This window comes from Podarcis pityusensis (genome assembly GCF_964106645.2).
Source record: "Podarcis pityusensis genome assembly, chromosome: 8".
Lineage (NCBI taxonomy): Eukaryota > Metazoa > Chordata > Lepidosauria > Squamata > Lacertidae > Podarcis > Podarcis pityusensis.
This window is the reverse complement of record NC_138033.1, coordinates 49,805,453-49,816,193: the sequence shown is the minus strand read 5'-3', so window position 1 is coordinate 49,816,193 and position 10,741 is coordinate 49,805,453. Positions and strand designations below refer to the sequence as shown.

The following is a 10,741-nucleotide window of genomic DNA, read 5'->3' as shown; positions in this document are numbered from 1 at the left end:
AGTACGTAAATAGGGTGCGGAGTTGCCTAAAGGAAACTGCGTTGTAAACGGGCCCTTCTATTTTCAGCCCCCAAGTGGCTAAATACGGTCGTTCCACCTGTCCGTCCGAGGGCCAGAGCAGGAAAGAATGTTGTGGGGTCTAAAATAAGCTCAAATGTTTCCTCTCTTCTTCATGTGGCAGATGGAAAGTGCTGATAAATATAGTGCAGGGCTGCTGGGCCGGTGGGGGGTCCAGGCAGACGGCCAGCCGGCCAGCCACCAATCCGCTGAGCTGGGCCAAAGGAGGGAGCGTTGAGCTGGAATGAATGGATGAGTTTTTCCACTCGTCCCTGGCAGCGTTGAGCTGGAAAGTGTACCTGATGCTCTCGCCTGCTCTTTTGTCCACAAGCTTTTCTGACAGGGCTGGGGCCTCCTCGGGTCAAGAGGGAAACTGTTTTAGCCACCCCATAAAAACACACCGTCAAGACAAAGCAAAGAAATGGCAGCTATTTTTCTGCATTATTGCTCGTTTTACTTATATCCCACCTTTCCCTCCAAGGAGCTCACTACATGGTTCTTTTCCTCCCCTTTTCATCTTCACAACAACCCTGTGAGGGCAGGTTAGGCTGAGAGATGGAGACTGGCCCAAGGCCACACTCAGGGAGCTTCATGACTGAGTGGGTATTCAAACCCTGGTCTCTTAGGTTGTAGTCTAACACTCTAACCTTACATCACACTGTTTCTCAAAATGTTATCCTCACAGGGCCTCCTAAACGCACCTAGGTGATGAACCCATGGCACAACTGTCATAGAACCATATAGCTGGAAGGGTCATCCAGTCCAACCCCCTGCAATGCAGGAACCTCAACTAGAGCATCCATGGCAGATGGCCATCCACCCACTACTTAAAAGCTTCCAAGGAAGGAGAGGCCACCACTTCTTGTGGGAGTCTGTTCCACTGTCAAACAGCTCTTAACTGTTGGAAAGTTATTCTGCCATTTCCTTGCCATCTTGAGTGAAGTCCCAGGTAGAGACCCAGAGGTACCCCAGAACCTTGCAAAGGATGAGGATGGAGTGGAACAGCGAGAGCGATGGAAGTCACACACCAACCAGCCACATGTCCTTCCTCACTACCACTTAAGAGAATTAATTTAGGTTTGCCCAATATAAATCACTGCTGTTTTGTAGAACACTGCACTGTTCAAAATGATTTGTTGTTTATGGGATGAATTATCTGTAGTCAGGCCATTGCTATCCTGTGTGTGTGTGGAGCTTGGCATGGTCTTCCACTTAAGAGGGGTGGGCCAGAAGATAGAAACCAATCTTCCCCCAATATTAAAGCGGATGATTTTGCAAATATTTCCGAGGTACTTTGCAGCAACGGTCACCCACTACAGGATTATGTGTTTCCATTCTACAATAAGACATGCAAGAACCCAAGCCCACTTGGGAGACAACCTCCTCCCCAGCCTCCTTCCCACTCCTATTCCTAAATGAGTTGTGTAAAGGAACTCTGCACATGCTCATGTGAACCATTTTTTGTGGTTTTTGTAACCACATCACTAGGGCTCCGTGAACCCTCGGTCCCCTGGCATTCATTCAGGAATGACAGGATCATGGCGCGGTCGGGAGAGGTCTGGAAAGAGATGACCTTGTTTTTCAGTCTAGTTTTACAATCAGAGGGTTTTACAAGCTGCTGTCAAGTGACCTAGTGTGATCCGATGCTGGATACGAGAGAGGAGGCATTGGTTATAGGACCACGACAACCACGCCTCTCTCCCATCTCAGTTTTCTTTCTCCCACGGCAAAACGGAAAAGCAGCACTGTCCCCCTAAATACCAGCCCCTATAAATAATCCTGACTCTGGGCTGGCCAGTTCCTCTGGCACCTGCACCAAGAAGGGCAAAAATAGAGGCTGTGTTTCTATCTATACCCTGCTGGCCGGGCCTCTGCTGTCTATCTATAACCTGCTGGCAGGCCTTCATGGAACTGACCGCGGACACATCCAGAGGTCTGTGGACACTTTGGATGCTTGGCAGGTGGCAAAACAAGCCCACCAGACGGGTCCAGGGAGATCTGAGCTAGGTGGAATTGAGAGCAGATCACCGTGCCCTGAACTTTTCTGTGGAGAGATAGGTGCCAGCTCCTCTCGTGGACAGAGCAGGATGGCCATGCTAGTACCTTGAGGAAGCCTTCGCCAACCCTGTCAGATGTTTTGAACAACAACTCCCATCAGTCTCAGCCAGCTCATTCAGGACTGAGAAAAGGAAGTCCTTAAGGGAGCACCTTTGGAACTCTCTCATGCAGGGGCAGTGATGGCCTCCAACTTGGACAGCTTTAAAAGAGAATTGGACAGATTCACAGAGGAAGGGGCCTAGCCATAATGGCTTTCTTCTTCCTCCACAGTTGGAGGCAGCAATGCTTCTGAATACAAGATGCTGGAAACCACAGAAGGGGAGAGTGCTCTTGTGCTTGGGTCCTGCTTGGGGGTTTCCCACCAAGACATCTGGTTGGCCACTTTGAGAACAGGATGCTGGACTAGATGGGCCATTGGACTGATCCACCAGGCTCTTCTTATGTTCTAATCTTGTGGTCCAAAACATCAGGAAGGCATCAGGTTGCTGAAGGCTACCCTGAGCGGGTATGAGCAGGGCCAGCATGAACAGGGCCTTAGACCATGGTTGACCTATCCAATCTGTGATGCATCATGTGGCAGATCACCAATTCCCATCTCGCTGCATCAAAAGTAGGTAAAGGAACTGTCTGCCAGCTTGTACCTGATTTGATTTGGTTTGCTCCATGGAAGCTGGAGTTATGATTCACACACACATGCTCATCTCTTAGTGACAGCAATGTTGAGCAGTGACTCACATGAGGTTAGAAATGAGGTAGCACAGTTCAAACACAGCACTGGACACGATGCCCTCCATTCAGGGGCATGAGGTACATGGGGCGAGGTGAAGCCATTCGCACCAGGCATCAGATCTGTCCCCAGTCTCCACCACTGCACTGCTGCCAGCGCCTTTGTGGCTTCCTGTGCTGCTGACCCCACGCCGTTCTCACTGCTGCGCCCACTGCACCCTGCACACTGTATCATAGTCGCATGACAGGTGCAGGGTAAGGTACAGTTGCACAGGGAGGGGCTGGAGAGGGGACCCAGATCTGCATGGGGGGGGGGCATCATTGAAGCACTTTATCTACAGTGGCAAAACATCTTTGACTGGCCCTGCCTCTATTCACATGTTCAGGTCACATCTGCACCATACATTTTAAACAGGATCATATCACTTTAAAAAGTCATGGCTTCCCTAAGAATCCTGGAAACCATGGTTTTTATGAGCACTAAGAGTCCTTAGGAGACCCCTACACAGATCTGCAGTTCTCAGAGTGGCTTAACAATCAATCCCTCTTCTCAGGGAATGCTGGGAATTGTAGCTCTGTGAAAGCCATAGGGGCCTCCTAACAAGTCTCAAGAAACACATTGGAAAACAAAAAGAAACAACTCCTAGCAGCACTTGAAGATAAAACACAACTACTTTATAATATATTCATGAGACATCCAGAAAGTATAAAACAATGCCCTTGAATCTTCTCGCTACATGTGCCACACCAGTGTGGCACACCACACCCTTTAAGAACCATTGGATTAGGGAAAGGAGAGGGAAAGAAAGGTGGTTCAGTAGAAGGATGCTTGGGGTAGCTGGAGCAGGGCGAGTTAGACACACAGAAGGGAAACCTTCTTGCCTACTTGAGTTGTCATCCCTCAGAGTGCTCACTAGCACTGGAGAGGGAGAGATGGGGGGGGGAACTGTAGTTTGTTAAGGGTGCTTAGAGCTGTTAGGAGATCCCTAGACCCTCATGGAGCTACAATTTCCAGAGTTCCCTGTAAAGAAGGATTGAGTGTTACACCACCCTGGGAATCAAAGCTCTGTGAGGAGCAAGGGTCTCCTCACAGGTGACAGCTACCAGGATTATTTGTTGTAGTTTTTTAAATGATATTTATTAAGAGTTTAAAAATTACAGAAAAAAGAAAAAAAACAATAAAAAAGAAAAAAACAATAACAAAACATATAAAACATATAAAAGCAATACAATACAACAAAAAAGAAAAACAAAGAAGAAACTAAAACAAGCATCCAATATTCCAAATCTTTACCTTTCCTTTACTTATTTCATCGACCTCCTCACACCTCCCTTTTTTTGTATTCTAATTCAATTCACTATTTCAGCAAGTTCTTCCCATCTTTCTCAATTTTTATTCTATAATTTATCTTAACGATCTAACCTTGAATTTTTTCATTTTAACCCATTATCAATCAACTTTTACTTAATTCTTTGTTACATTTCTACTAAAACCATGTAACTTCATTCCAGCATCCTTCTAACACTCATTAATTTTACAATGTTTCTGTAGATATACTTAAAATTTTTTCCAGTCTTCTTCCACTGACTCTTCTCCCTGGTCTCGAATTCTGCCAGTCATTTCCGCCAGTTCCATGTAGTCAGCTACCAGGCTTATTTGGGGGAAGCCATGACTAATGAAGTTATATAGTTCTGCTTTAACTGCATAGTGTGGGTGTTCCTTAAGTGCAATTATTTGGAGAAGGCACTGCCATATAAAAGACCTCATGAAGTAAGAGCACCTTGTGGTGTGCGCAGCCTTTGAGCTCCCTCTAGTGTCTTTATTGGAGGATGATGCCCAGTTGCTAGATAGTAAGCAAAACCAGGAGTAGTGGACAAGGAAATTGGCTGGTGTTGGCACCATGGGTGGTGTCTGCATTTTGTCACAAGATGGAAACGGGATTATATTTAACCATTACTGGTTAAATATATCCTGTGATATCAAATTATATAATTTATTCAAACTCCACCCCCACAAAGGAAAGAAAGCTCATTATGCAGATGAATGTGGCATGTCACAAATTCAATGTGAAACACCCCAAATCAAAAGGCTGGTGAATACCTGTGGCTCAGTGAAATAACACCTACTTTGTATGCAGAAGGTCTTAGTTTCAATCCCCAGCATCTCCAGGTAGGACTGACATTGCTGAGCTAGATGAATCAACAGTCTGTCTCACTATAAGGCAGATTTCCTGCATTCTTTCCTGTGATTAAATAAAAACAGGAGCAGTCTTGGATACTTGGACGTGCTTGCACAGTGCTAATCATAAGAATGGTTAATAAGTGTCAGGGGTTCAGGAGCAGAGGCAAGGGCAAGGGAGGAAACAGAGAGCGAGGGAGAGGAGGCAGAAGAAAAGATGAGTGATGACGACGACCCGAGATCTCCGAGTCTTTCCAGTGAATCAGAAGATTCACAGAAAGGAGCACCAGTGGCCAGGGCAAGGGGGGAGCCTAGGGGGACACCCCAGGAAGATAGAACCAGAGGGGACTCAGAGGGGAGCAGTTGGAAATCAGGACCAGCGTCACCGCCAGAGAGCAGGGAAGAGGAAGGGCGCCAGGGATCAAGCGCTGGCAGCTCACAACAGGGGGGAGGGCACGAGTCAGGAGTGGCCACACCTCCATCGGGGAGCGAAGAAACGGTCAGACGGAAGGTGGAAGGTTGGGCGCGCGTGCCAAGTTCAAATGCACAGGAAGGTGGCGCAGTAGGCAGCCCGGAAAGGGAGCCAGGTCCTAAAGCCCGCCGAAAGGAGGGAGAAGAGTCAGGGGGGTCAGCGTCAGCGTCAGAGGAATCCCGGAAGGAAGAGACCCCGGGGGGCAGAGGGACCCAGAGAAGAACAGTCAGGCGGAAAAGGTGGAGCAAGGCTAGGATATTAAGTTGGTGTACAAGGGGCGGAGACTCAGATGGAGCTTCGCCGATCTAACCATGAGACGTAGAGTTGCACGCAGCAGCTTGAGAATGGAAACTGTAACTCAATAAAGACTTTTATTTAATGATCGCTGGCTAGCGTGATCCTCTGTGAGCTAGGATCTGGAAGCAGCTCTGACAGTAAGCTCCATCTCTAGATTGTGGGCATCTACGTCCTCGCGGAGAGGAGAGAAAGCGGGTGCCTACTAGCGAGCTCACGAACGGCAGACAACATGACGGCCGAACAGCAGATAGTGGAACTCAGAGAAGCAGTGACACGACTGAATGCCGAGGCTCTTGCATCCAGGAAGAGAGAGGAGGACGCAGCTGCCGCCTACAGGGATCTCCAGGTCAGGTTGGAAGTGCTTACGAAGCAAGGGCAACTGACACCCAAACCGGAGGGGATTGGGTTGGGGAGACGAACAGGCGGTCTGGTCTCTCACTTCGATGGGAATTTGCAACAGTACCCCAACTTTAGAGCAGATGTAATGTGTGAACTGCAACTGCTGAACAAAGACTTTAGAGATGAGCAAGAGAAGGTGGGATTCATCATGTCCCATTTGCATGGAGATGCTAAAGCATGGCTGCGCAATTTGTGGAGAGATAATGATCCGGCGCTCCAAAATGCGGATGCCTTTATTAAAGCGATGGATGGGTGCTTTTTATCAAGCATTGACGTGGATCTTGCTCGGCAGGAGATACATGGACTGAAGCAAGGGAGGGCCAGCGTAAGGCAGTACCATGCCCGCTTTTTCGCTTTGGTCAGTGCCCTGGAATGGGACAGAGATTCGGCTCCTGTAAGAGACCTGTTTTGGGAGGGATTGCACGGCTCGGTTAAAGATGCAATTGCGAGGGGGGAGAGACCCCGGACCACGCAGGAGATCGTTCAGAGGGCGCTGGCGGTGGGGGTGCGGCTGGAAGGACGTCCGTGGAGCAGGGACGAAGGGCGTGGAGGGCGCGAACCAGCCAGGGGCTCCTCCTTCCTTCCCAGAGAAGCAGCGCGTGCGCAAACCACGCCTCCGCCAGGAGGAGGAGCGGAACCTATGGAGGTTGGAGGTGCAAGGGCTCAGTCAGCAGCCAGAGCCCTAGCACCGGCAGCAGTGAAAGCGAAGCCTCCTAGAGGGAACAGGAAGTGTTACATCTGCGATGATCCACAGCATATGGCGAAAGAGTGTCCCCAGAGGCTCCACAAGCACACTGCAGCCTCAGCAATGGTAACTGCAGCAACGCAGCAAGGACAACCACAGCAGGGAAACGACGGAGTCTGGTTGGAAGAGGCACTGGGGCCCAGCCAGACGTGTCAGTGAAGCAGTCCCCAGAGATTTTACAGCCCATGGACCCCCTCCCGCCCAAACCGGTAGTGAAGCTCACCGCGTCGCTCCAGCTGCCCAATGGAATCACCATGGACGTGCCAATCACCATTGACTCCGGAAGCAATGCGGACTTTATAGGGCAGGACTTTGTCGACCGGCACGCTATACAGTTGCTGCCTGCCACGCTGCCCCTGCAGGTTGTCACGGTGGATGGCAGGGAGCTGCTAGGGGGGCAAGTGGTGAAGCAGACGCCACCAATGGTGATGCGACTTGGGAATCACAGGGAAATCATCAGCTTCAATGTCACTCAACTATCGGACACGCCCATTGTATTGGGCATGAGTTGGCTGGACAAGCACAGCCCGACGCTGGCTTGGTACCAGAGGCAGCTGACCTTCGGCTCTTCCTTTTGCGCTGAACACTGCATCGTGCCCAGGCAGGAAGGAGGGGAAGAGGAGTCACAGCTGCAGCTAGGCACGCTGCAAGCGGTTCCCCACAAGTACGCAGAATTTTTGGAGGTTTTCTGCGAGAAAGAGGCAGACAGGCTACCCCCCCACAGACCATATGACTGCAAAATTGACCTGCTGCCGGGGGCGGCGCTGCCCAAAGGGAAGCTGTATTCCATGTCTGAGGACGAACTGCAGGAACTCAAAGAGTTCATAGATCATAATTTGGAGCGCGGTTTCATCCGAGAGTCCAAGGCAGCGGGGGGCAGTCCGGTATTCTTTGTTAAGAAGCGGGACACGCCCCAAAAAAGACTTGTAGTGGACTTTCGCATCTTGAACAGTGTGACCAAGCCATCGGACTTCCCCATGCCCCGAATCGACGACCTCCTCGCAAAGGTACGGAAGGGCAGAGTGTTCACCAAGTTGGACCTGCGAGGGGCATACAACCTCATTCGCATGCGGGAGGGAGATGAGTGGAAGACAGCCATGTTCACGCCCCTGGGCACCTACGAATATAGAGTTATGCCTTTTGGATTGCAAAATGGCTCCCACGTTTTTCAAGCTTTCATGCATCACGTGTTGGCGGGGCTCCTCTACAAGACGTGCGTCTGTTTCTTGGATGACATCCTGATCTTTTCGGAATCGCAGCAGGAGCATGACAGACACGTCAAGGAAGTGCTGAGCAGGCTACAGCAACATAGGCTTTACGCCAAGCTGGAGAAGTGCCAATTCGACGTGACCGAGGTGGATTTCCTGGGCTACAAGTTGTCTGATAAAGGGCTCGCCATGGACAGCGCCAAGGTCCGAGCAGTGTTGGATTGGAAAAGCCCACGCAACCGGAAGGAGGTCCAACGGTTTGTCGGCTTCGCGAACTTCTATCGCAAGTTTATCAAAGGCTTTGCGATGCAGACAGCGGCCATCACGGACACGCTCAGCTCCAAGAAAAAGAAGTTCATCTGGACAGAGCAGGCGGAGCAGTCCTTTCAGGCACTCAAGCGTCTCTTCGCGTCGGAAGAGCAGCTGCTTCATGTCAACCCCAGCAGGCCGATGAGGGTGGAGACAGACGCTTCGGACAGAGCCGTGGGAGCAGTCCTGCTGCAGAAAGACCCGCAGGGGGTTTGGAGGCCGGGAGCGTTTTACTCAAGGAAGTTCAGCAAGTCCGAACAGAACTACACCATCTGGGACAGGGAGTTGCTGGCCATTCATGCAGCGTTCAAAGCGTGGAGGCACTTCCTGATCGGCGCCAAGCACACGGTGCAGGTCTGCACGGACCACAAGAATCTAGAGCACTGGCGCACGGCACAGTTCCTGAACCAGAGGCAGATACGTTGGGCTGAGTTCTTTGCGAATTTCGACTTCCGAATAGAGTATGTCCCGGGGGACACCAACATCATGGCGGATGCTCTCTCCCGTAAGCCACAGTATCTGGAGGAGGCAACGCCAGCGGCCGCCATGCACATCTTCGCACCGACAGTGTGGGCGTGCGCGGCGGCGACAGTTGACCTGGATGCGGTGCGACGAGCGTTGCAGGATGACTCCTTCGCGCAAGCAAAGATGGCAGAGGTGCACAGGGGCACGGCAGCGACCGACGAGTTCCAGCTGCGAGATGGTTTGCTCATCCGTAAAGGGGCCATCTACGTGCCGGGAGACGAACTTCGCGCCAAGGTACTGCAGCAGCTGCACGACGCGCCCACTGCCGGGCACTTTGGCAAGGAGAAGACGGTGGAATTAGTAGCCAGAGACTTCTGGTGGCCCGGAATGAGAGGGGAAGTCGCGGACTACGTGGCGAGGTGTGACACCTGCCAGAGGTCCAAACCAGTGCACAGACCGCCGGCCGGACTGCTGGAACCGCTGCAAACTCCGTTCGAACCATGGGAGAGAGTGGCCCTGGACTTTGTCACGGATCTGCCCAGCTCGAGGGGCAAGACGGCTGTGCTGGTGGTGGTGGACTTGTTCTCCAAGATGGCACATTTCATTCCGTGTGCGAAGGTGGCCACGGCGGAACAAACCGCCAAACTGTTCATAGACCACGTGTTCAAGGTTCACGGTCTGCCGCGGTCTATTCTGTCCGACCGAGGGCGACAGTTCATCTCAAACTTCTGGCAGAGGCTGATGGGCTTCCTGAACGTCAAGATCAACCTGGCGTCGGCTAGACACCCGCAGACCAACGGGCAAGCGGAGCGGGTCAATGCCATCATGCAGCAGTACCTGAGATGTTATGCGAATCAACAGCCTGCGACGTGGGTGGATTACCTGCCTCTCGCTGAGTTCGCCTACAACAACACGAAGCACGTGTCCACGGGGGTCACGCCGTTCTTCGCCAACAACGGGAGGCACCCTAGAACCTTCCCGGGACTGGAAAGAATGGGGGAGGGGGAGCCGCAGACAGCAGATGCGTTCGCGTCGGAGTTGCAGGAGGTCCACGATCAGCTGCGGCGGCACCTGGAGCTGGCTAAACACGCATACAAGGTACAAGCGGACAAACACAGAAGGGTTGGCGAAGAGATCCATGTGGGAGACTGGGTCTGGTTAGCAGCCCACGCAGTGCCGGCCAGGTCGTTGGCGAAGAAGAAACTAGGGCATAAACAACTGGGGCCCTACCAAGTCGACGAACAGGTCAACCCGGTGGCTTTCAGGCTGGCTCTTCCGGAAGGTTCCAGAATGCATCCGGTGTTCCACAGATCGGTGCTCACTCCCTACAAGGCACCTCACAGGTTTCAGGAACCAGGAACGGCACCGGGTCCGCTCCGAGAGAGAACCGGGCAAGGGGGAGTGGCACAGGAGGAGCGCATCAACGAAGTCACGGAGATTTTGGACTCCAGATGGGGGGAAGAGGGGGTAGAATACCTTCTCGCCAAGGAGGGCACCCCGGCCAGTGCCAACAGCTGGGTGCCGGGCTACGCTTTAGACGAACCTCTGCTCAAAGAAGAGTTTCATGCCCTCTTCCCACATAGGCCAATGCCAGCAGACTTTTTCGACGACTGGCTTTTCACGCCCACGCTTTCAGCCAGCACGTTCCGGGGGTTCGACTCGGACGAGGAACCGACACGAGACGCCCGTTCCCCAGAGGGGTCACCCTCGGGATCTGCTTCAGAACCCTCGTATTGGTGGGATGATCGACCAGAGGAGCAGTTCCGCAGAAGGTGGCTGGAGGGTCCAGGACGAGCAACGTCTCCAGAAGGCAACGAGGGAGAGAC

At 52.0% G+C, this 10,741-nt stretch overlaps 1 long non-coding RNA gene across 1 annotated transcript in view; it reads right to left on the bottom strand.

The window, feature by feature from the left end:
* The window catches only part of LOC308483728, a 35,010-nt gene that overhangs the window by 21,438 nt on the left and 2,831 nt on the right, over positions 1-10,741 (bottom strand). Inside the window, exon 2 of the long non-coding RNA XR_013989757.1 lies at positions 4,943-5,084. This is a non-coding gene — a long non-coding RNA (uncharacterized lncRNA). The remainder of the gene's footprint in view (positions 1-4,942; positions 5,085-10,741) is intronic.